This window comes from Nymphaea colorata, chromosome 2 (assembly GCF_008831285.2).
Source record: "Nymphaea colorata isolate Beijing-Zhang1983 chromosome 2, ASM883128v2, whole genome shotgun sequence".
In the NCBI taxonomy this organism is placed as follows: Eukaryota; Viridiplantae; Streptophyta; class Magnoliopsida; order Nymphaeales; family Nymphaeaceae; genus Nymphaea; species Nymphaea colorata.
The window spans coordinates 12,792,064-12,816,039 of NC_045139.1; the positions used below are offsets into that span (position 1 = coordinate 12,792,064).

Consider the following 23,976-nt stretch of genomic DNA (forward strand, 5'->3'; position numbering starts at 1 on the left):
ATGGCAACCGCGGCAGAGGGAAAGGATGCTTTTCGTAACTGCCATAATAAACGGCTGGAGGCTGAAGCTGCTAATTGTGCTGTTCGTTGTGCGGCTCGAGACTTGTATGGGCTCGGCCGAAGTCTGGCATGGGCAACCCATGCCATTGACCTTGAATGGAGCTCCTTTTCAAGGGGATTTCAAGGGGAGCTTTAATGGGCTGGCGTGGGCCACTTAACACTATCGAGCCAGCCTGAGACCTAGCCCATTTCTAACCGGGCCGGGCCGAGCGGCCCGATTATTGATGGGCCTGGTGTCCGGCCACGCCAGGGCTTCCCTCCTGCTATTGCCGTGAAGGGCCTCCTGCTGCTGCCGTGCCGTGAAGGGTCTCACTTTCAAACCTTTCTCCCTTCTTTTTCCGTTGTTCTTTCCTCCCCCGCTTTTCATTTGAAAGTGAACACTCCATGGTTTCTTGTTGGCCATATGGTTGCAATGTGAGGTTGTTGTGCAAGACAGACAACAAAAGCAGGATGTTGTCTACCTTGGCGGTTGAGAGTGAGACTCACTACTTCTGTTGTAGTTTGATAGAAGTAGAAGAGATGGAAGGGAGACATACCTCTCTCTCCCTCTGTGTTCTTGGTTCTTTTCCCCTTTTCTTGGTTGTTAGAAAGATGGGAGATAAAAGGAGGAGAAAGTTAGATGAAGAAGCAGAGTCATCATCAAAGGACTCACCAGAGGAAACAGCCGAAGGGATTGTGACCCACAAAACAACAAGTTTCTAAAAACCCAAACCCTAATCCCAACCCCAACCCCAATCCGAACAGAGTGCACTCCTCATCCCCTACAACCTCCACTCCGCCGGCGTCCTCTTCACCTGCCACTTCGCACCACCAACCTCTGCTGGCTATGGCGGACTCCTCATCCCCCGAAACCTCCACTTCCTCTCCCTCCCCACAACCTTCCTTCTCTACCGCCTTTGATCTGACCTCTATTTTTTTTTTTTTAGGTAGTCATGTTCATCAGGCCAACGACGGTAACAGGTTCAAGCCCGAACCTGACCCGTTAAAGTAACGGGCCGGGCCGAGCCCGATAAAATGAGCCTGATAACTAATTTTTCCAAGCCCAGGCTTCGGCCCGAACCAGGCCGGGTACTGGGTACCCGGCATCTGCCTGGCCCGGTTCCCAGGCTTAGCCACTGCTCACACCAGCCCACTACACTAGAATCGGTTTTCTTTAGAGAGGCCTGTCTTTCATAAAATTATATGGCTGTGTTTGGTATTTCCTAAAAGAAATAGGTACTCATAGAAAATGTTTCATCGAATGGCGAAGAGGAAATGAAAAACCTTTTGTGGGATTTCCTTTTTGGGGCACATGCTCGGCTCATTTTTTCCATTTCACGGTCTTTCCCTGAGGGAGAAAAAGTTGGTACTCCTGATTAAGTTTCAAAGGGTATGAGATATATGTTGATTAGGTTATTACGATCATGGTTTTTATATTATGTTTCATAGCTGAAATTCCTCTCCAATCGCCCTTCCCAACCTTCTGCACCCCAAGAAGAAAGAGCCTGTGCTCATCTTCTGTCCAAGGTACACCTACAATACGAAATCATACCCACGAAACATAGTTCTAGTTCCATGCCATTAACATCCACATATATCTATATCTAGACAAAGAAAAGGTGAAAAAGGAAACACCATGATGAATCTGTACCTCTCTTTCTTCCCTGAGATCTATTGGAGGCATGTCCACGTTCTACTACGGCTGATCCAAGTGCTCGTAGTGCAATGGGTTGCTCATGGTGACACTTTTGCGGAACGATCCGCGGTCACCACACACACCCCAAAGGGCATGAACCCATTTTCAATGCCTGTTCAGGAGTTGTGCCCATCGTTCCCAGACTAACAACTATGAGAAGACATTGGTGGTAGAAGCGGTAGCCGCCACAATGCAAACAATCAGAGAGAATGAGGGAGGTCTAGAGCTTTTATGTGACGATGGTGGGAGGGAGTGGCTTCTTCCTCTACTTCTTCCTTTTGTCCTGCCTTTTCTTTTCCCAAGTTGGCTGCAGCGATGGGAAAGGGTCTATTTGGTCTTTTTCCCAAGTTGTTAAGATAACGATGACAAATCAGCTTTCTTTTTTTTTTTGGCAATCGTTATTGTGAAGAAGACTCAACCACCCTTTCCGATCGCGCAGCCAACTTGGGGAAAAGAAAAGGCAGGACAAAAAGAAAAAGCACAGGAAGGACCATCGACATAAAAAGCTCTAGACCTCCCTCATTCTCTCTGCATTGTTTGCATTGTGGCGGCTGCTGCTTCTACCACCAGTGTCTTCTCACAGTTGTTAGTCTGAACGATGGGCACAACTGCTGAACATGCATTGAAAATGGGTTCATGCTCTTCGGGGTGTGTGTGGTGACTGCAGATCTTTTGCAAAAGTATCACCATAAGCAACCTATCGCAGTACGAGCACGTGGATCAGCCGCAGCAGTAGCAGAAAGCGGACATGCCTCCAACAGATCTCCGGAAAGAAAGCGAGGTACAGATTCATCATGGTGTTTCTTTTTTCTGATGTTAATGACATGAAACTAGACCGATGTTTCTTGGGTATGATTTCCTATTGTACAGAAGAAGAGCACAGGCTCTTTCTTCTTGGGGTGCAGAGGGTTGGGAAGGGCGATTGGAGAGGAATTTCAACTATGAAACATAATATAACAATCATGATCGTAATAACTTAATCAACATATATTTTGAAACTTAATCAGTAGTACCCAGCTCTTCTCCCTCACGGAAAGACCGTGAAATGGAAAAAGGAGCCGACCATGTTCCAGAAAAAGGAAATGGCGCAAAAGGCTTTTCATTTCCTCTTCTCCATTCGATGAAACACTTTTTTATGAGTACCTATCTTTTTTTAGGAAATAACAAACACAGCCATGTAATTTTATTAAATAGGGTCCTCGTGCCCAAAGAAAACTGATTCTAGTGTATGAGTTCCACCGCTACCAAATCTTCTAAATGAACCGGATCTAGTGTTGTCCGATCCATTTAAGAGGGCCTAAATCAGAAAAGGTTTGTGGTTTAGGAGACCAACAGATCGGAACTGCGAGCTACTTGCGTCCTCAACACTAAGCCTCGGCATTATCAACACTAAGCCTCGGCATTAGGCAAGCCCTACATCTAAAAATCAGGCTCGACCTGACTCAGAAAATCTAAGCTTGACTATGACTTGAGCTCGACTAGATTAAATTTAAAAATATTTTTTTAATATAAAATAATACATAAATATAATTAATGATAATAAAATATTGTATATATATATATAAATTAATTAAAAAATTAAAAAAATAAATTACCGAACTCGAATGGAGCTTATTGGGCCCATATGATCCGGCCCAAGAGTCGGGCCAGCCCAAATACCTTTTTCTCAGGCCGCACAGCCCGAGCCCGTACCTGGCGGCGGCTGGCCTGGTGCCGAGCCTTATTCAACACTCCTTTCGAGGGAAAATCTATCATTTGAGAATACCCAACGACTACCAACATGAAAGGGCGATTCGGTCTTCCGATTCCCACTACTCCCGCTATACAAGTCCTCCATGTCTGCTTTGTGAGATAGCAGCAGTAACACGGTTGTTTTATCGGTGTTGTATCAGGCAGAAGCTTGAGCGAGGTGAAAGGCTTGTATCAGGCAGAAGATTTGCAGTTTTGCTAACTCAGTAACGGTGACAAGGTGGAAATTCAAGAAGCCATCCTTTTTTCCATATCATCTGGCAGCGTTCTTTCTCCACCTCTGTTGCCACCGCCACCGCCACCAGGTACCTTGAAATGGTCCACCGTTTTTCACTCTGCTTTTGTTGTGAGTTTTTCCTGTTTTTCTCTTCTTCACAATGGTGAATGAAATCATCAGTACGTATGATAGATCTTCGTGCCCGCATAGGTGGTTTGGCTTCTCAAAATGAAAGGGGTCTCGAATGAAGGAGGTTTCGAGTTCAATATTGAGCCTATGAATCTTTAAGTACAGGGCAGAAACAAGAGAAGATGTTCTAGGGGGGAAGGAAGGAGCGTCCACTATCAAAAGCATTTCACCTAAAAAGGACTAGGACACGGTAATTGCTTTTAATATGTGTAGTTGAGTCTACTTTCATTGATGGGGCACTCGGAGTGTAGAGACTTTCCTTTCCATTTCATTTGGGGAAATCTTGCTTTTTAGTATTCAATATCCTGCTTTGCAACTTTGTGGGTGCATATGCTACTGATTGTGTATGCTTCCAGTTGAGTTTGGGCGTTTGATTAACCAAAGCAGCGGCTAGCTGTATACTTGAAAATGTCAAGTTTTTATGGAGATAGAAGAGGCAGACGGTTGAATTTTAAGAACAAATTCAAATGGATATGATGGAAATTTATCCACGCCTGGAATGCACAGAAGAAAAATCGAAAAAACTGAAAGCCCATCGCCAAGCTTCTTTCAATCATGAGCATGACATATTAGACAGAGTAAGTATTAGGTAGCGTAAGCATTTAATTTGAGGTGCTTTTCTTTGTTGCACGTATGCTAATTTATATGTTGTGGGTCGAGACCTAGCCACCTGACATGACTCTGCCTTACCTTTGGACATCATATGCACATATGACATACACAAGTAACAAAACCCATACATTTATTGGCCGACCTTTTCCGTTTTTTAGACAAAATTGTTGGGAAAAATCTGCCCACATCAGCATATAAATGAATGACCTCCTTGTCACTCTTTCCTGACCTAGCAGAAAATCTTTTGCAGTGGATATATATATACATATATGTACACACACACACACACACATATATATATATACACACATTTGGCAACCCGTCCATTGGAGGCACATTCTACACGTATAAGACATCTGGATAGATGATTGGTCGGTAGAATTCAACAATCCTGCATATACATATCATTGCAAAACATTTTTTATGAGATGGCTGCCTTTGGCTATGGGGCCCACACAATTGTGGCTCCTTTTGATTGGCCTTTAATGTCCTAATTACTTGATGACAGCAAAGCATACTACTAACCAGAAAGTAGGTGGCACTGCCAACGGTCACCATTGTTGCCAAAAAAATTCGAAATTCCAGTGGGAGGATAAGGCAGTTGCACTGCCAACAGACACTCCCAACGGCTTTTTTCGATGGAAAAGGAAATACCCAAACCTCAGTAGCCATCTCTGCCCATTAACCATTCACCAAAATGGTGTGGTGGGAGGTTTGGGGCATTGGCTCAAATCAAAGGCTTGCCTTGTTATCTACATTCATTGTCGTTTTTAGCTGCATTTGCATATCTTAAGTTGTGAAATGTGAATATTTCTAGGCTGGAACCACGCATGATTATTCAATAAATTAGTTGAAGAGTTGTGCAGTACAGAAGTGTCCATCCACACACACACACACACGTGCACGCGTGCAAGCATATTCTTGAATTAGGAACACAGGGATTTAAAATTCACATTATTGTACATTTCAAATTAGATTATCATCTAAACCTGCACAATGAAGATAACATGTTCTACTAGGCAATAAATTAGATTATCATCTTAATAGCCACCACAAACTCTTAACAGAAAGGGAAAAATATGAGGTTATTCTGAACAATGAAGATACTTGAAGCATTACATAATCAAATGGCATCAAACCACAGGCCACTCGAAGTAAAATCAGAAGCATCATTGTTTTTCTTAATGATGTACAGTATGTACACTAATGTGCATTTTCTTATTAATGCAGCATTCTGTGTGTTAATAAGGTTTGTTCTTGTGACCATTTTCAGTACATATAAAACTGTTTGCAGCAAACATTTTCAGTGCAATATTGGACATTTGCTTATTGCAAAGAAATCTATGATTCTTATGCATTGCATCCTAGTTAAACTTAAACCATAATTGGAACCAGGCTTTTTTTGTGTATTTTTCTTTAATTAGGATTGCTTTCATGCCTATGCTGTGGGCTGTGCTTTTAGGGTAAGTTGCTTCCTGCCATGTTTAGAATCAATTTAATCTGATCAATAATTTTGTGAAGTAGCACCTCTCTCTACCTAGATTTCTTAAAGTCGGTACTTGACATTGTAAGAGCTAGAGACTTCAATCTTGCAAATTTTAACCATTTGATCTGGCCTTAGCCTTTGGATTGGGGAAATTAGACTTGGACACAGATGGACACCATCCTCTATGAATTTGGTAGCTGATATGATATATAGTAACAACTGGCAATATAGCAGCCCCCTTACAAGAAGTTCTCTAAATATATAGTGCCCATGTCATGTCGGCAAGAATGTCTCCTTAAAAGACATTTTTGGCATAGTGGTAGTGCCATGGTGCCTAGTGAAAATTTAGGATCGTAGCCTTGTGGTATTGGGAATGCTAATATGATATTGTTGAACTGGGAATACTAATATGATACATATGATATACGTGAGAATTTAGGATCCTTGCCCCTTTGCTGAAATTCTCTACCTGAGAATTGGGATTCTCTGGCCTGATTGTTATAGGCCTGTGTGAGGAGTCTGCTGAGTGAGTTACATTATTTTTTAATTTGCTCTTAATAAAATGGCATGGGAACTCTTTCCTAGTAGGTTTGCATTAGAAAGCATAGGCAACATGGTCAAAATCTACTTAAGTAAGCTAGTGGCTAGCAATTTAGTACATTTTTGCTGGCATGTCACTTTCATTGACTAGTCAAGGTTTTTTTTTTTGGCTTAAAAAAAAACAAAGAAAACCTACCTGCAACACTTTGGATGCTCTTATAAAATAAAAAAATAACAAAAGTAGAAGATCTAACTTGGTTTTCCACTACGGAAGACCACCATTGGCCTCAAGGATCAATAGTGCAAGACCTGATATTTATACTCTCTTTTTATAATAATTTTCCTTATTTATTTTGCAACCCCATATCAATGACCCTCCTTATTGATAGCAATGCTATTATTATTTTAATTGTTTTTTTACCACTACAGATATAATTTCTTTATAGGTTGCGGCATTATCTTTATAAACAATAATAACCTTCATTTGTTGGCAAGATTTTGTTTAATAATGTTTCATATTATGCATAATGCTTTCCATTTCCATCCTCCCTCAAACTTAAGAGACCAAATTGGGAAGACCAACAGAAATTTCGAACGAATTTTTTTGTAATACCAAGCTGATGACCCTCCTTGTTGATAATAATAACATTATTATTTTTGTTTGTGACTTTACCTCCACAGATATCGTTACCATGTAGGTCATAACATTATTTTCAACAATAATGACATTCCTTTTGTTGTGAAAATTTTGTTTGATAATGTTAAATACTTTGCATAGTGTCTTCTCACTGTAACAATGTTGGCCTATGGCCAGGGGTGAAGAACGAGTCGAGCTACTCGAACTTGACTCGTTTAAACTTGACTCGTAAGCGAGTTCGAGCTACATCATTTGTTGAACGAGTTGAGCTCGAGTTTATTAGTCGACTCGTTCAACTAATCGAGTCGAGTTTGAGTTCACTGAACTTGAACGGTTAAAGCTCAACTTGGCTCGAAAATGTGACCGACTCATTTTTTAATTGAAAAACCAGTTTTCGAAAATGTCTCAGGTGGGAAACTTGCTTTTCACTTTTCAGTGTTCCTTTTTGTTCTCCCTCTCTTGTTTTGAAACTTTGTGCCTTGTTCTCCCTCTCTCGTTTTGAAACTTTTTGTGCCCAAATGCAAACCCTAACCTAACTCCTAAATCCTCTGCCCCCTTCAGCCTTGAAGGTTTTTGTCGCAGCTGGTAGCTCCACTTCAGCCTACAAGGTTCCTGCCTGCAGCAAAGAGGGCAAGTTTCCTGCTTGCATGTATGTAGTTCTCTCTCTCTCTCTCTCTCTCTTGCTTTCTTTCTGTATTTTATTCAGCCCAGTGCTTTTTTGGCGTACTGTTTGTACATGTGTGCGGATAGATGTTCAGTCTTCAAGGTTCCTATCGTAGTCGGCAGCTCTACTTCAGCCTTCAAGGTTCCTGCCTACAGCAAAGAGGGCAAGTTTCCTGCGTGCATGTATGTAGTTCTTTCTCTCTCTCTCTCTCTTCCTTTCTTTCTGCATTTTATTCAGCCTAGTGCTTTTCTGGTGTACTGTTTGTACATGTGTGCGGATAGATGTATATTCTGTTGGTGATCATTTGTAAATGTGCAAGTATGAGACGGGGAGAGATTTTCCTTTTTAAGAGTGTGGATTAACAAAATAGAAAAGCCTAATGTTGTCTTTTGTGGGTCAGAATCTGTTTGGTCATTCATCACACTTCTATTTGATATAGAATTTAAGTTCTAATCAGCAGTAAGGTATTTCATAAGTTCCGAAGAAGCAAGTTCATGTTATAGAAACTACCTCTGTATATATGCAAGGGGCCAAGCAGGTAAGAGGATGATGAAGGTTTCTTTTCTTCTTTGTCTGCATATTGAATGATCTCTGCTAATTTCTATTGCATTCCAATACTCCGTCTCTTTCTTTCTTGCTTTCTCCTTTGTTTCTCTCTTTTGTCTCTCTATGTGTGTGTGTGTGCGAGATTGCCAATCAGGGAATGAAATGTTTCAGGTATTTAGGCTCAGTTTTGACAGGTTTGTGTGCTTGAATTGGATTCAAAATCTAGGTGGACATCAGATATGGAAGTTGACAAACCATTATGTGCTGGCATCCGATGCTTGAATTAGGCATTTGTGATAAACTTTATTTTTGGTCATCTATGTTTTCTACTTTTTTAGTTAATTTCTCATTGCAAAGATTCTTTCAAAGATTCCAACTATTTTGTCTAGGCTTATTTGTTCATGCAGCAACAAATAAATTTGTATTTGAGCAATTGTTTTAGTTGGGATAATCAACCTGTTATTTTTAGTGTACTTAGATTGCAACCTCTGTCACACGGGTACTCCACACGGCACGGGTACTACGGCCCTGGGTATGGCAAGGTACTGCATTGACCGTACCGGGTGCGGTCAACGCAACCAAGGTCTTTTTTTACCTTTTTCAGACTTGGTCAAACTTGACTAAGTCCAAATTTGTCCGATTTTAATGTTAACGATTTTTACAGTTTAACTTAAACCATTTTAACGTTAAAATTTTCGAAACCCTCATTTTAATGTGCCACTTCCCTCTTTTTTCTTCATTTTAACTTCTATATATGTATGTGCATGTGTGTGTACGGACGTACCCTGCACTCAAGTTTTTTAAAAATAGTCCGTACCCGTACGTGCACCGGCACCCGTACTTGCATCCGTACCCGTACCTATGTGACATAGTTTGCAACTAAACATGTTTGCAGTACTATAGGCAAGGAAGTTCTTAAGTTAGTGGAGTCAACACTCTCAAAGGGCGCTCGACCAAGTGGCCAAAGAAAGGCATCTGATTCTGTTGGTGAGTCTTTTTTTCTTACCATAGCACTTGTTTCCTCAATCTGTTTGTTGAAGAAAAATGTCAGTTAATGTCCAATCTTCATGATTGTGTGAAGAGCTTTTGTGTGCATGCATGTACGTACCCTGAATTCCATGAAGAACTTCTGTGTGTGTGCATGTATGTAGTTCTCTCTCTCTCTATCTCTCAGACTGATTGGCAATCAAGCCTTTGGCCCTGGCTTGGTAACAGAATTGAACAGGCATATGCTGGTAAAGCAGGGTAGCTCTAGCCTACTAAGGGCTGGGCCTGCATTTTTTCTGAACTTTCTATCGGAATGCATGGCTGTGCTTGGTCAGCACCCTTTGAGAAGCAGTTTAAGGATGTCTTGACTGCAAGGACTGAGGTTGAGACTCATGGACTTTGGTGGTCTTAACAATATCTTCTGTTACTTAGGAAGTCCCTAAGCATTATGTTTTCCTTGCAGAATCTGAGGGCTCATGAATCTAGGCAACAAATTTTCATATCTCAACATTTCTTGATGTCTCTTTATTTGTTTCCTGTTATCAGCCTTTCTCTTTGTTTTTTCTGAACAGATTATCTCCAGGTGGAGTCTCAAGTGGAAGCCAGCTGAGGCATAAAAGAAGAGCCTATGTTTATGGTGAACTTGCTTAGCACAGAAACACTGAAATATCTACATGTGGGTGGGAAGTATGGCTCGAAGACACTATTATACCCACTAAGTTGATGTTCTGTGCAAAAGAAATTGCATTTAAATATTTTATTCGTTGGTAGGAAGAGAATTGTTTGCTAGGTTAATTTAGAAGAGAAGACGGGTGAATTTTGTGTCATAGTATCATTTTCCAGTTGAAAGGGAAAACGAGGAATCCAGCTGATGTCTTCTACTGTTGGATCATCTCCAGCACCTTTATAAGGTCCAATGACAAAGCAGCTAGGCCCTCTGGCCTCTAGAGGAAAAAGCCGCCACCTTTGGAGATGTTACTCTTCCCACCATTGTATCGGGTGAGCTCAACTTTGCGAAGGGGTTCCTATCAGTAAGCATATATATATATATATATATATATATATATATATATATATATATATATATATATATAGCGAAATTTTATATTAAAGAAGCATCCCCAAGAATATAACATATCCGTGACTTAACGTGATTAGCAAAAGTTGAAGATTAAGAAGGGAAAAAAATAAATCCCCACCATGATGACATAATATAGTTATACGATGAGTATCAAACGAGTTTGTCGAGCCTTAATCGAATCGAGCTCGAGCTCAACAAGCAACTGTGAGTATCAAACAAGTTTGTCGAGCCTTAATCGAGTCGAGCTCGAGCTCAACACATGACTGCCGAGTCGAGTCGAGCTGTTGTGGTCGAGCTATTCTCGAGCTCGAGCTTTCCTTTAGTTGAGCCGAGTTCGAGCTGACTGAACTCGGGCTCGACTCGGCTCGTGTTTACCCCATAAGTAAGAGCATGGTAACCAGGATTTATGAAATTTATAAAAGTGGAGATCTTTTATTGGATTTAAGTTTATTTTGTGGGAGGTTTCCCCCTTTCGACAGTACATTTTACATTTTGTGGGAGGAGAAGTTTAAGCTTGAGAAGGAGGTTTACAGAGGTCGATATTAAAGCAGCTTCAACGCGGGGAAGAGTGGCTGCCAGGCAAGCAGTATTGGTGCGGGGAAGAGGTAAGTGTTCCATCCCTACTTCTTCTCTCTCTCATGTTTCCTTTCTCGGTTTTCGTCATCTTCCAACTTATCTCATTGCTTTTCTTGTTCGACAGGTCCAAGGTTTCATCTTCTTCTCAAATAGTTTCTTCTCCATTGTCTTCTCTTCTCTCCTTTACCTGCATCGGCGTTGTCCTGTCGTCTGCATCTATAGTTTCTTTCTTCTCTTTCTCTTTCTTTCTCTCTCTCTCTCTCTAAGAAAGTGGAAGAGAAAAAACAATTGAAAGCAATAGGCAGCATATCTCAGTTCCTCTTTTCCCTCTCTATGTTAATATTGTTCGGCACTATCATTTGCTCCTTTCTCTTCTCCTGGACAAAGACTTGCTGCTCAATCTCATCATTAATTGATGTTCGCAGCTTCCTCTTCTTGTCCACAAAGATGTGCCGCTTTATCATTGTCAATGTTCCTTCTCCACTAAAATTCTTCCTGCTTTTGCATAACTATATTATGAGTTCTTCTTTTTCTATTTTGTTGTTGATGTTGAATAGTGAATAGTTCCTATTTATTTTTTCCCTAAAGTTAGTATAAAATATCCTTTCCACAAGTGACTATTGCCCTTCCAATTGCTGATTCCCGCTGTTTTTCAAATTTTTTCGAGATATGTGGACATTGTTATGGCTTCGGAGAAGGGGAAGATAAAACACTGCAAGATCCAAGTATAAGATGCCTATGCATTGTATCGGGTGAAAGCCGCCACCTTTGGAGATGTTACTCTACCCACCATTGTATCGAGTGAAACCATCTAGAGGAGAAAGCCGCTACCTTTGGAGATGTTACTCTTCCCACCATTATATCGGGTGAGCTCAACTTTCCAAAGGGGTTCCTATCAGTAAGCATATATATATATAATATATATATACAGCGAAATTTTATATTAATGAAGCATCTCCAAGAATATAAAATATATGTGACTTAATGTGATTAGCAAAAGTATAAGATTAAGAAGGGAAAAAAATAAATCGCCACCATGATGACATAATATAGTTATACAATGAGTATCGAACAAGTGTGTCGAGACTTAATCGAATCGAGCTCGAGCTCAGTAAGTAAATGTGAGTATCAAACGACTTTGTTGAGCCTTAAGAGTCGAGCTCGAGCTCAACACGTGACTGCCGAGTCAAACTTGAGCTGCTGTGGTCGAGCTATTCTCGAGCTCAAGCTGAGCCGAGCTCGTGGTTTCCTTTAGTCGAGCCGAGTTCGAGCTGACTGAACTCGGGTCCCCATCTCACTCTCTGTCTCTCTTTTGTGATTAAAGCTTTTATCCGTCTATTTCTTCCATAAGTAAGAGCATGGTAACCAGGATTTATGAAATTTTTAAAAGTGGAGATTTTTTGTTGGATTTAAGTTTATTTTGTGGGAGGTTTCCCCTTTTCGACAGTATATTTTACAGTTTGTGGGAGGAGAAGTTTAAGCTTGAGAAGGAGGTTTATGGAGGTCGATCTTAAAGCAGCTTCAACACGGGGAAGAGTGGCTGCTAGGCAAGCAGTACTGGTGTGGGGAAGAGGTAGGTGATGCATCCCTACTTCTTCTCTCTCTCACATTTCCTTTCTCTCGGTTTTCGTCATCTTCCAACTTATCTCATTGCTTTTCTTTTTCGACTGGTCTAAGGTTTCCTCTTCTTCTCAGATAGTTTCTTCTCCATTGTTTCCTCTTCTCTCCTTTACTTGCATCTGTGTTGTCATGTCGTGTGTATCTATAGTTTCTTCTCTCTCTCTTTCTCTCTAAGAAAGTGGAAGAGAAAAAACAATTGAAAGCAATAGGCAGCATATCTCAGTTCCTCTTTTCCCTCTCTATGTTAATATTGTTCAGCACTATCATTTGCTCCTTCTCTTCTCCTAGACAAAGACTTGCTGCTCAATCTCATCATTAATTGATGTTCGCAGCTTCCTCTTCTTGTCCTCAAAGATGTGCCGCTTTATCATTGTCAATGTTCCTTCTCCACTAAAATTCTTCCTGCTTTTGCATAACTATATTATGAGTTTTTCTTTTTCTATTTTGTTGTTGATGTTGAATAATGAATAGTTCCTATTTATTTTTTCCCTAAAGTTAGTATAAAATATCCTTTCCATAAGTGACTATTGCCCTTCCAATTGCTGATTCCTGCTGTTTTCCAAATTTTTTCGAGATATGTGGACATTGTTATGGCTTCGGAGAAGGGGAAGATAAAACACTGCAAGATCCAATTATAAGATGCCTATGCAATAATCAATAACAGTTGCTGCTTTTCATTGTGGATTTCCTCCTAATTTTTTTTTTAAGCTCCTGATGTATGACTGCTTAGAGAAGGTAAGGGAGAGAGTTTTGTGAGTATAATTTACACCATTATGATTTTTGTTAGTGTTTGTCAAGCTTCTCTAATCTTTCCTTTATATTCTCAAACAGAAGTCCAACAAGACAAAAAAATTGAGCCCTAAATGTGTAGTGAGGTATTATTTTAGATTTGTCACTCACTTTGATTGCAAATGTTAAAAAAATAGCAAGGAGAATGTTTCCTTCTATTCTTTCATGTTTTTTGCTGGACTTCAAAATTTTTTTAGCATCTTTTCCTGCTTGTTTAAATTCCATGGATTTCTTGACCCTGAAATTGGTTGTGAAGGAATTATGAAAGTGGAGCCTCGTGCAAGCTGTGATTCTTGAACAAAGTTCATGGTAATCTAGTCCTAACCCTCATAGGAACAATGGTGAAATCCTTGGTGACATGTTTTTGTGGTGGTTTTCTATCGTGACAAAGGGAGCCCACCTTGTATGGATGTTTTAATAAATGCTATTATAGGCATTGTCAGATGAGTCAGCTTCTTTAACATTATTAAATTGTCCAAACTAAAATGATCAAATACTTTTAATTAAGTGCTCATATTAGTAACTCTGAAAACTTGAAGCACAGGTAACTCATTTTCTGCCAATATTCCTTAGTTAATAGTGGTGGCATTCATTAGTTTCTCAGATTTTACTAGTTTCATTATAAGTTTTGCTGTCATTAACTTCTCCCCATGGTAATGTTCTCAATTATTAGAATCAAGAGGCAATGATTTTCTAAAAAGGTCTTCACAAATGAATGCTTACAACGACTTTAAAGCGCCTTTTCCTTTTTTTACTTTTGAGATGCCTCGATTTTTTCTTTTGGTTTGAAGTGGTTGATTCTGAGTGTTTCATTAACTTTGCAAATACTAAGCATAATCAGCCCATTCAGTATCCTTATATAATATTATAATAAGAAAATTGAAATGTTTGCTTTTTAGCAGATAAGGCAACGAAATTCTGATGCACAAGCCGATTCTATATGACTGTTTTGATAGTAGTAAATAATAAGAATTTTGACTGCATAGGAATTTATAAAATATGGATTTTAACAGAAAGGCCAATTTGTAGTAGCTTTTTTTTTTTATTTCATGGTTTGAATTTACCTTGAAATTCTATTTCTTGGATTTATTCAACATCTAAGAGTTGGTTCATCATTTGTTTGCATACCAGTTATTTCCTTCATTTTGTTTCTTGATCTTCAAGACATTTTCATTTCATACGGACATTCTCATTTCATATGGAGTTTGATTCATAGTCATAAATAATGTTTTGGAGTTTTAAATGGAGAGCTTTTTCATGGGTATAATATCACAAGCTTGAATTGAAAGAATGGGAAAAATGAAAATCTTAAAAAATAATAAAAATTAGGAAAAAATAAAATATATGAGAAACTAATAAGACAACGTGAAAAAAGTACATAACCAAAAAAAATTAAAAATCATCACGACTCACGAGTACTCAAAGAAATACATAAGTAACATCAAGTTTATAGCCCTCTTGGCTTTACAACACAATTCACGTCATTCTTCACTACAAAAAAAAAAGAAAAAGAAAAAAAAGAAACATATCAATCTTTAATCTTCATCTCATGAAGTATAGTCGTCGTTTCAATTTGTTCTATTGTATCTGCACTCTTCATTATCTTATTCTTCTTTTAAATTTGAAGTCAACCCAACCTCTGCATTTTCTTCTCCTAGAAATAAATTCACATGGTCCATATAGATGGATTTGCATGTATCTTGTTTAGTTCTGCAGTCATGCTTTGCAAATGCATATTCATAATAATGATAGCACATCAATTAATCAATATGGTAAAAAATTATTTCTCTTCTTCATATTAGCAACTTCAAATGCATTCCAATTTCTTTCACAAACTAGTTTACTACATGGCTGACTTAAAATTTTGATTGCTACAATTTGAAGCGTAGGTGCAAAAGATCCAAATATCTCCCACCAAACGCCTTACATAAATTAAAGTTAACAACCAAACAAAATTGAAAATTATACAATTCTAAATTTGTAATTGAAATATTTAACTAATCATAAAAAATTTATCAAAAGTGAGATGCTTACATGGATGAGAAATTTTAATAATGTGCATGGTTAACCCATCATGAAATAATATAGGATCTTTGTTGTGATATTTGATCAATTCAAGACCCATTTTTGCATAATCCTCATGAGCAAGAAGATTTGTCTTTTTTGTTAGTAAGTCCAAATCTTCCTGAACTTCTTTGTCCAACTTTAATCTCATAAGATTTAGATAAACTGCCGCTGCATATTTGGGATTATGCAAATTACGATTGCATCTAATATCAATTATATTTCAATATGGCATATATTTTAATTTCCTGTCGTTGTTTGCACTTTGCATTGTTAATAGCTTCTTTAGCTCGAGATGCTTACTTGGATGAGAAATTTTAATAATGTGCATGGTTAACCCATCATGAAATAATATAAGATCTTTGTTGTGATATTTGATCAATTCAAGACCCATTTTTGCATAATCCTCATGAGCAAGAATATTTGTTTTTTTGTTAGTAAGTCCAAACCTTCTTGAACTTCTTCATCCATCTTTAATCTCAGAAGATTTAGATAAACTGTCGCTGCATATTTCGGATTATGCAAATTATGATTGCATCTAATATCAATTATATTCCAATATGGCATATATTTTAATTTCCTATCGTTATTTGCACTTTGCATTCTTAATAGCTTCTTTAGCTCTATCAAGTGCTTCAGATAAATAACCCATAGTGGTTTGTTCTTCACGTACCATCTTCAGTACTCTTACTAATGGTTCAGCAAGCCTGATTATTTCTTTTTCATTTTTTCAAAGATCTTCGTTGTGAATGAGAATGAGACTTATAAGTTCTTTCGCATCATTCTTTTCAGTGTCTTTTTCCACACATCTCCATTCATTGGAGGCAACCATAAAATAGAGGTCATCTTTTTTGTTTTAAGATAGAACCCAAACAAATAAATTGAAAGACAAATCTAGTCACACCAGGCTTCCTCAACTCCTCTGCCTTTGTATAAGTTCTCATTATACTAAAACTTGTTGCTTATTATATATGAACTTGACAAACTGCATGCTTTGCCACGCCTTTAAACTATCAATCTTCATGCATTAAGTCAATTCAATGGCAACACAAGATATGGCAAAATTGTTTGGATATTTTCCTTCAATAATATGTTTCGCCTTTCTATAATTGCTTCCATTATGTATAACAACTTGTACAACATTTTTGCCCCAATTTTTTCTATAGCTGAAGATAAAAAGTCAATTATAAATTCTGCATTTTTAGGATCTTTTTATTCATGAGTCGCCTTTCAAAATATGACACCTGTTGGGCAGCTCACTAGTAAGTTTATGTATGATACACTCTTAATCATGTCTTTTCAAATAGCACACATAATTGTACATCCACACTGTGCCCATGCTTTCTTCATTTCATCAACATATGATAGAACATCTTTCTTTGGTTCATCTAGTAGTTTTTTCCTTGTTATTTCACTACTTGAGAGAATATATCCTAAGCTAAAGTTTGTAGTTTCTGCAATAAAATTTTTGAAATCCATTGATTGAAGCAAGTTGAAAGGTATGTTGTTCATTACAATGGCTTTAAGTAGGAGCTTATCAGCAAATAGCCAGGTAATAGACCTATGCTCGCTGGTTTGGAGACAAGCACATAGTTTCATAGCAAAAAAGCTAAGGGCATCATAAACTGTTGTATTAAAACTGTCGTTATTTATCCTATGGAAACAATTTTTTAGCATCAAAATTTTAACTTTTAACTTGAGCTGCTTCCCACTCTCGGTAGGAGGAGCATAGATATCAAACCAATTGACCGATAGAAACTCACAAGGAAGAAGGAATTCATCAAGAGCAAAGGTGGGGAAAAGTGACATACCATGGTAGAAATCCAAAAGGCATGCATCAATCCAAGTATCCAAGTGTGACCTTCCTTTTATATATATATATATATATATATATATATATATATATATATAGCCTCTGAAACATATACATTGGTGAATCATCTCTCTCTCTTTATATATATATATATATATATATATATATATATATATATATATATATATATATCAAGAGAGAGAGATGACTCACCAATGTTATATATATATATATATCAAGCCGAACAAGGTGACCATGCAAAAGCATCAAGAACCAAGGATAGTAGAAAGGGAAAAAATGTACTTGCCTATATATTTATGTACAAGTATGCATATAGTGAGTTTCCAAAAATACCAACTTGCAGCAAATCCCTTTTAACCAAAAGCAGTGGAGATATTTTTCGACATTATAATCATTCATTAAGTTGGTTAGAGTAGCGTACGTTTGAGGCCATAGTTATCTATAAACAGTGTTTTCGAGCTTTGGATTTGCCTACTTTTGCTTCACATAGATCACCCCCATTAATCCGTTAACTCTGTAGAGTGTTCTATTCCAACACTTTTCATACCAAGGAAATTATTTTAGGAAGCTCACGTGGCATTCCATTCTTTCTTGTCAAGCATTCAGTGTATATGAAACATTGAAACATTTCTCTTCTGGTTATTCTGCACATTTTCCCTCAACCTTTGTATGGAATACTGCAGTTTCTTTAAAATTCCAATAAAGCATATTTCATGCACATGTATTGCACTTCTTGTTGGGTTGCAATTTATGAAATATAAAGTATTGTTAGTTTGTGGCCTTGGATTGTGAAAGAGGTGAAGAGTACGAAGGTCTCCATCCCATTTCTACTATTTGTCTTTTTGACAAAAGCCCACAAATCATAATATCTTTAATATCAACAACAAATTGGAGGGACAACGGAACAAGGCCCAAAGTTTCCTGCATCAGTGCAGCTCTGAGGTTTGTACTGTAATTGCATCAACTTAAGCATGTTACAGCAAAATTTGCTGGAATACTCTTTTTTGGAATTGCTCAAAACATCCTATAGAAAACCTTGTTTACTGAAAATTAGTTGATCCCATGCATGTATGAAAAATATGGGTTTGGAATTCCATGATTCGTGATCCAAAGAGAGATCAAGGGTTGGGACAAACCAAGCTTAGTAACTGTTCCAACTATTTTAGACCAGAAACTGCTAAAAGTAGAGCCATAATCGATTCAAAGAATAATTTATGGTACGTATGACCAACTCAAACCTATTCACTCAAGAGAACAGACAGAACAAAAGTTTCAATATGCGAAAAGGAGAAAAACACAAAAAAATTGATATTTGGAATAGAACCTACTTGGCATCAGCAAAAAGACATAAAGGCAAAAAGAATACAACCAGGCAACTGAACATTTATTCCAGTTTGTGAATTCTCTTCAAGAACACAATCTGTTTCTGTATGAAGTCAAATGTTAACTTTGATTTTGCTGCTTGGCTAATGAAGGTTGTTGTTGGGGGTGTTTGATTGTAGGTTCGAGTTTCAGAAGTGCTCATAAATGCACCCTTCATGCTTAATCCTAAACCACAGAAGTGAAGCCATGTGCTTCTTACAGCTAATGACTAGTTGGCTGACTGAGACCAGATGACTAGTTGTCAGTTTAGGAACTAAAATTAGATCTAGATCAAGTCATTTTTCCCTTTAATAAACTTATTTCCAGTGCTTTTCCATACATGCAATTACAGTACTTTAACCCAATTTCATCTCTAAGTACTTTAACCCAATTTCATCTCTACTCGAACAAATGTATACAGACTCCAACATGCACCCAAAATTTGAACTTAATGCTAAAAAACAAGTTAAATATCAAGATAAACCATGACTGTCACATATCAAATTTTTAAACAATTTTTCTTTTAGGAAAAAACCAACACAGTTGCTAGACTGAGAAAGGTAAAAGGAACTCAGGCTAAGGGTGCAATGAACTAAACACTTCACATTCTATCAGAACCTAATCTGAACAAAGAATACTAGGATCCTGCATCTGTATCCAAACATCCGATAAGTTAAGCTAGTAAACAAACCAAGTTGCTCCTATCCAAGCTCATTTGTTTATGCTGAAACCTCATAAGCGGCCACCATAAAACAAATTAGATGCATCAGAGCTTGAAATTATAACATGCTCTTAACAAGTACATGGACTAATGATAAACCTAACGCTGATTAATTTGGCATTCAATTGATAAAACTAATGAAGTCCACTTGCTCTTTGGGTGGTACACCTACTTCTTGAACATTATATAATTGCTCAGATAAGTTTCAGGTCACTTTGCCTTTATGTTATGTAGGAACAGGATTTGTGTTCAAACCCTGTCTCAGATAAGCCTCCCGAGATGACATACGACTACTGCCTTCATGGTGTTGTAGCTGTTGTTGCTTCACCAAATCAATAAGAAAGACCAAGGCCAAGGCCAAATGATTAGGAGGTCAGTTCGAAATATTTTTCTAGTCATCTCTCAACAGTCAATCGTCTTCTTGTTGCAGTGAAAAGAAGACTCAATGCACATAAAGAATATAGAACTAATGTCCTAAACTCAACTGCTGTCATCCCCCTCTCTATTGCATTGAGATATACATTGCAATGGAAGAGAGGGGAAATGTGAGAATGGGAGGAAGCAGAGAAGAAAGGAGAATGTGAGAGGAGGAGGAGGATAAGAAGAAGATGATGATGCTCACCTGTGGTGACTTTAGAAATAGATTGTCGATTTGGTCCGGTATGGGCATACCAATGTTGTCGCAAATGGAGCCTCTACAGAAGCGACACTGGAATGGGTTGGAACGCTTTTCTGCAAAAGCAATCTCTAGAAAAGGGAAAACACAAGTTAGAGGAAGAATATCAAATGCAAAGGTAGAAAATCATTGGAGGAAGAAGAAAAAGGATGAAGAGGAACTTGAACTTATCGTCTACAGCGATATCGTCAAGGCCATAAAAAAACGCCATTTCAATGGTGTCGGGTGTGCATTGTGTACTTCAACATTAACGGCGCGGTTCCACAAGTGCCACATAAAATCTACCTCTATGGCACTGTCTGGCTGACGCCATAAAGGCTCCTTCTACAATGGCGTTCTAACATTGCTGAGCCACTAAACGCAACTTATTTAGCTGTGGTGTTCTCCTTTCTTTGAGTCTTGTTTTCTTTAGATTATTTCACTTCTCTAGTTATCAAACAGGCTCTACAATATGATTTGGGAGAGAGAGAGAGAGGAGAGGAGAGGGGGGACAAGAACCAGTCCACTTAATTTCATAATGTCACTTAAGATCTGTTAAAGTTCTTTTTACAGTCAATTTGAGGCTTTCTGTAATATTAGAAAGTGGACTAGGGACTACTTATTGTTTTCTAATATTTTAGTGGACTGGAATTGTAAATATGTAGTCTTTACCCTAATCTCTTTTAACCTGAGATTAGGGTTACAGGATCAATAAGAAAAATGACTCACTGTCTCTGATTACCACATGGTATCAGAGCCTCCACCGCCGGCGACAACCAAGTAAGTTTTTCGACGACTCCTTCTCCTTCTCCGGCTACTTCTTCCTCTGGCGGCTTCTTTCTCTTTCCTCTTCTTGTCGCCCATCTTTATTTTTTCTTACCCACCAACAGGGAGGCGGTAAAGAAATAAAGTTTGGGTGTGCTGCGTCGAGAAGGACTGATCACGCCTATGTGGAAGGCGTGATCAGATCCTTAAGTGGATCTCGTGGCTACTGTTTGAGGAAAAACAGATCGTGTGGAGCAGATCTCTGTTTTATGATGTTTGAGGCATGATGAATGTGGATTTTTTTTTTGAAGTGGATGATGTTCTGCCGATGGTGTGTGAGGAGATTGAAAACAACAATAGTTTCAGTTTTCTGAAGGTGTAAACAATCGGCAGAAAGCAGAATTTGCATTGACAGTGTGTGAGGAAACTGAAAACAACAGCTGTTTCAATTTCTGACGGTGTAAACAGTTGACAAATAGCAGCAGAAAAGGGAAATCAATAGCAGTCGACCAAGAATAACAAAAAAAATAGTCTATAATCTATCTTCTACTCTCTGTTATGTTGTTCAGACGTGGGCAGTTCCTATGATTACAGATTTGATTACAGATTTGTTTGCTATCCATCATACTACTCTCTGTTATGCTGTTTAGATGTGGGTAGTTCCTATGATTACAGATTTGTTTTGATATCTATCATGTGATGCCTGTATGATCTTTGAGGATAGTAGAAATATATTTCTCTTCGGTATTTGACTGTTGCATACTTGCATCCTTACTATCGTGTGTCAGTTTTTTTTTGTTTCCTACTATGGCTGATGGTAGTAGGTCAGAAAGTTCTATTGAATATAAGATGACTGCTAACTCCTTTTCATATGAAACCACAATCAAACTTGATGGTTTGAATTATGAAATTTGGTTCAGGGTATTCACTCAACTTAAGCAAGGAAGAATATGAGCTGGTTCTAGATCAAAGGTCTACCCCTGCTTCGACCAACACAACTGCAATAGACTCGGCTTTCTCTGTTGGTGCCCCTACCAGTGACCCAGGTATGATATGGATGATTGACTCAGGAGCATCCAGGCATTGTTGTAATAAGCCACAAATGTTTTTATCGTTCACCAGGTGCACTATACCATAGCACGTCAGGTTGACTGATGGCAAGTTGTCCCCTATCTTGGGCAGCGGTGATATCTACCTCACACCTTTTGGCACCATTATACATGTGCTATATGCTCCTCGATTTCTTATTAACCTGCTATCTGTTAAGCAATTGGCTAGAGACTTACAGTGTAGAGTCATTTTTTATCCTGGTTCATGTTCTTTTCAGGACTTACAAACTGGGAAGATGATTGATGGCGGCCATGAACGCGAGGGGCTCTATTTCCTTTCCGTCCATGTAGATGTTGCTGGATCCTCTTTCACATCGAAGCCTTCTCCTTTGCAGTGGCATCTCAGACTGGGTCATCCATCTGTGTCCAAGCTTCGTCGCATCTTTCCAGATATTTCTGCATCAGAGTCTTTCTTATGTGATGCATGCTAGTTAGGCAAGCATACACGTAGTAGTTTCCCTTCGAGTCAGAGTCCATCGAGTCAAAGTTCATTTGATCTTCTTCATGTTGATGTTTGGGGTCCAAGTAAAGTTTCCTTTCGTTCACGTTTCTGATATTACCTTGTTCTGGTTGATGATTTCACTAGAGCCAGTTGGGTATTTTTGTTACGGGACAGGTCTGAGGTCATTTGTATCCTTCAGAAATTTGTCAATGAAATAAAAACTCAGTTTGGTGTTACTATAAAAAATATTCGCACTGATAATGCTCTTGACTTTAAATCTTTAGTTCTACTTCAATTTTATGCCAATCATGAGATTCAACCACAATATACATGTTCCCACACATATCAACAAAATGGTGTTTCTGAAGCAAACATCGACAGCTTCTAAATGTGGCCCGCACCCTCATGTTGCATACTCATATATGCCTGCCTATTTTTGGGGTGATGCCATTCTTACCACTTGCTACCTCACCAATAGATTGCCCTCGTCTGCTATCCAAGAACGCATCCCCATTCAAATACTATATCCAGATCAACCATTATTTCATATACCTCCCAAAGTATTTGAATGCACTTGCTTTGCACATATCTTGGGCCCAAACAAAAATAAACTTGCTGCCCAAGTTGTCAAATGTGTGTTCATTAGATATTCTGCCAATCAAAAAGGCTATCGTTGCTTTGATCCCCATAACAAGAAAGAGATTGTCAGTGTGAATGTTACATTTTTTGAGTCTCGTCTTTATTTTTTCGCTCCAAGTACCACTGCATCTAAGCCTCCCGTGTCTGTTCCTCTTCCTATTCCCCCAGTATCACTTGAGACTATCCCATCCTCTCAACCACTGTCGGGTGATTGTTTTCTTGATCCTTCACTAGTCTATACCCGGGGTCAAGGTCCCTCTTCAAACCGCCCACCAGCATCTTCTCATGAGGTAAGTTCCTATGATAAGGCTGACTCAGGAAGGAATGATGACTATTCTGCAGATGATCTACCTATTGCTATTCACAAGGGCTAACAACAGTGCACAAGGCATCCGATTTGTAACTTGGTTTCTATGGACAATTTGAGAACAAGTTTGGTACAGTTTGATCGAGCTATTGTTAGTTACACTATTCCGACCTCTCACCACCAAGCCTTATTAGATTTACGATGGAAGCATGCTAAGCAGGAGGAAATAGATGCTCTTCTTTCTAGGTAGACTTGGGACTTGGTGGACCCACCGATGAATTGTGATGTTGTTGGCTCCAAATGGGTATTCACCATCAAATATCATTATGATGGGTCCGTAGAGCGATTCAAGGCTCGTCTTGTTGCCAAAGATTATACACAGACTTATGGGGTAGACTTCTTCGAGACGTTTTCGCCTGTGGCACGACTAGGTACTATTCACCTAGTTATAACTCTCGCAGTCCAGCAAGATTGGCATCTTTTTCAGCTTGATGTGAAAAATGCATTTCTATATGGTGATCTCTCTGAAACAGTATATATGCAACAACCACCTAGTTTTGAACGATATGGGGAGTGTTCCAAGGTATGCAAACTCAAAAAGGCTATCTATAGACTTAAACAAAGTCCCCGTGCATGGTTCCATTAGCTTAG

The 23,976-nt window shown here is 38.6% G+C and overlaps 1 long non-coding RNA gene across 16 annotated transcripts; it reads left to right on the forward strand.

The window, feature by feature from the left end:
• Nucleotides 1-2,183: 2,183 nt before the first annotated feature.
• Nucleotides 2,184-22,649, forward strand: LOC116248338 (uncharacterized). 16 transcript variants are annotated; one of them, XR_007572386.1, is made up of 13 exons: nt 2,184-2,515; nt 3,627-3,788; nt 3,911-4,467; nt 7,726-7,813; nt 7,915-8,010; nt 9,270-9,361; nt 9,934-11,884; nt 12,466-12,591; nt 13,213-13,373; nt 13,470-13,513; nt 13,684-13,736; nt 18,121-21,874; nt 22,156-22,649. It is a non-coding gene; the product is annotated as an uncharacterized LOC116248338 (long non-coding RNA). The 16 variants fall into 16 exon arrangements; XR_007572383.1 differs by having other exon boundaries at nt 9,934-12,591; XR_007572390.1 differs by having other exon boundaries at nt 9,934-11,047; nt 11,686-13,373.
• Nucleotides 22,650-23,976: the final 1,327 nt, after the last annotated feature.